The sequence below is a fragment of the Penaeus japonicus genome, unplaced genomic scaffold (genome assembly GCF_977035675.1).
Source record: "Penaeus japonicus unplaced genomic scaffold, GWHDUDI00000001_assembly GWHDUDI00000042, whole genome shotgun sequence".
Classification (NCBI taxonomy): domain Eukaryota; kingdom Metazoa; phylum Arthropoda; class Malacostraca; order Decapoda; family Penaeidae; genus Penaeus; species Penaeus japonicus.
In genome coordinates, this window is record NW_028234444.1 from 22653332 (window position 1) to 22655831 (window position 2500).

The window sequence follows — 2500 nt, forward strand, 5'->3', positions numbered from 1 at the left end:
ATCATATTTATATATAGACTTTAGTTTCTAAACAAGAATATCTAAAATTACGCCGAATTAGAAAAAAAAAATCCCTTCTTTTACAAAAAAAAAAAAAAAAAATCGACATCTAGATATAGACATAGATACTTAAAAGATCATTCTATCGCGTCCCGAAAATCTAGCGTAAAAGGCGCTAGTTTGGAAACACTGCCGTGACCAACCATCTCCGCTAAGGCTAATGGCGGACGGGAATAAGAGGAAAGAGGAAAGAGGAGAAGGAATAATGGATAATGATTGCGGCTGTTTTGATATCTGTGAGGAATGGGGTTGCGGTTTGAAAGAGAGAGATGGGAGGGAGGGAAGGAAGAAGACATGGGCAGAACAGGAGGAGGAGAGAGGAATGGGGATGAGGAGGAGGAGGAGGAGGAGGAGGAGGGGAAGACAATGAGGATGAAGATGGGGAAGGGAAATGAAGTGGAGGAGGAGGAGAAGAAGGAGTAATAGGAGGAAGAGGAGATGACAAAGAGGATGAAGATGAAGAAGGGAGAGGAAGTGGAGTAGGAGGGGGAGGAGGAGGAGGAGGAGGAGGAGGAGGAGGAGGAGGAGGAGGAGGAAGAAGAAGAAGAGAAAGAAGAGAAGAAGAGAAAGAAGAAGAAGAAGAAGAGGGGAGGAAGATGAAAAAGGATGAGGAAGAGGAAGAAGAGAGAGTAAAGAGCGAGAGAAAGAGAAAATTTGAAAAGTTTATTTCCAGAACAAATTACATGCCCTACAAAAAGCCAGGAAATTATACCATCTACCTGAAATGGCTAAATTATAGTGATATAGGAAGGGCCACAGTCAAACACCATCTATATACATACCAGAAGGGCTGCACTTATGTCACTTATCTAGTCAGTATAATACATTTAAGAGTTATTTCGGGCTATCAATTGTCACCGCAGTTTCAGAAATTGGTGGAGAGAAAGAGTGTGAATTTGGGAATGACGTCTAACGTATTTTTGGGGTGAAACTTTTCTTTTTTTTTCTTTTATGTTTTTTTTTTCTTGTGTCGTTGTAAATGGAATATAGCAATGACATTATCCTCGATATCTAGGACGAGGAAATTACGGAGTAAGGATGAAAAAAGAGGAATTGTATCAATAAATCGTATAAGGACGCGTGCTTCTTACTCTTACCCCCCCCCCTTCCCCCCCTCCCGTATTTACTTTGTTTATTCTGGCAGGTAAATACATCGGTTTACTTAAATGTCGCCTTTAAATCTTACCTTAACCTTAAAATTACAGACGACAGAACACCGTAAGTTTACAAATACACAAAGACTTGCATCGTTTTTGCCTCGATATTGATTAAAAAAAAAAAAATCGAAGAAATACACACACACAGTACAATCCATGATGAAAATGATCAGCGTTTTAGTCACATGTCCCTCGGTCCAGCGTCTATAGTCACGTGATTATCTATCACAATTCTAATTGGCTCTATTAAAAAAGAAAAAAAAAAATGCGTGTGTGTATTGTCCTATCACACTCAAACGCGATTCTAATTGGCTCCTTTGATTCCCCGCTACGTTCGCGTCCGCTTTTTGCCTCGGAAAGAGATCCTGATATTTGATAAATTTTCTATATGAAGCAGTAAAAAAGATAAATCAAACTAACTATAAGCTAAGAAAAAGCGATAAAAGAGAGGGAGAGAGAGAAAAAAAAGACAAGACACAGATACGGGAGAAAGAAACAAATGACAAACGCCTTCCAGATAAATACGAAGCAGAAATAGAGGTAAATCAAACAAACTATAAACTAAGGAAAAAGCGATAAAAGAGAGAGAGAGAGAGAGAGAGTGAGAGAGAGAGAGAGAGAGAGACAGAAGACAGAAGACAGATACGGGAGAAAGAAACAAATGACAAACGCCTCCCAGACCTCGACCGGCCGGCCTACCAGAGCGTGAGGAAACAATTCAAATCTTCTTTTTTTCTCTCAAAGTAAAGCGTTACGTGCGTGTAACATCAACACGTATGTGACGTATGATGTGACGGAAGACATCCAACTCCCTGAAGAAGCGGTCACGCGAACTTATTTTGGTGTTTGGTGATAAATTGTCTCGTCTACGTGTGTTTTGTGTTAGGGGTGTGTTGGGGGGGGGGGGGGGGGGCTGTGTGTGTGTGTGTGTGTGTTTGTTTGTGTTTGTGGGTGTGTGTGTTTATTTGTGTGTGTGTTTGTGTGTCTGCGTCTGTTTGTCTGTGTGTGTGTGTGTGTCTGTGTGTGTGTTTGTCTGTTAGTCTGTGTGTGTGTGTTTGTCTGTTAGTCTGTGTGTGTGTTTAAAGTGTATCATAAGAACATTCTGACGAGATAATGTTGAATATATACATACAGGCCTATATCCCAAATTATTCGTAAAGTTTCTATAACAATTAACTTTAATTAGCTGATACGGTGATCTAGAACCTACAGGAAGTGTGTGTGTCTGTGTTTTTATCGTATTGTATTGTGTTTGAGCTGTATGTTTTATATACGTGTCATTA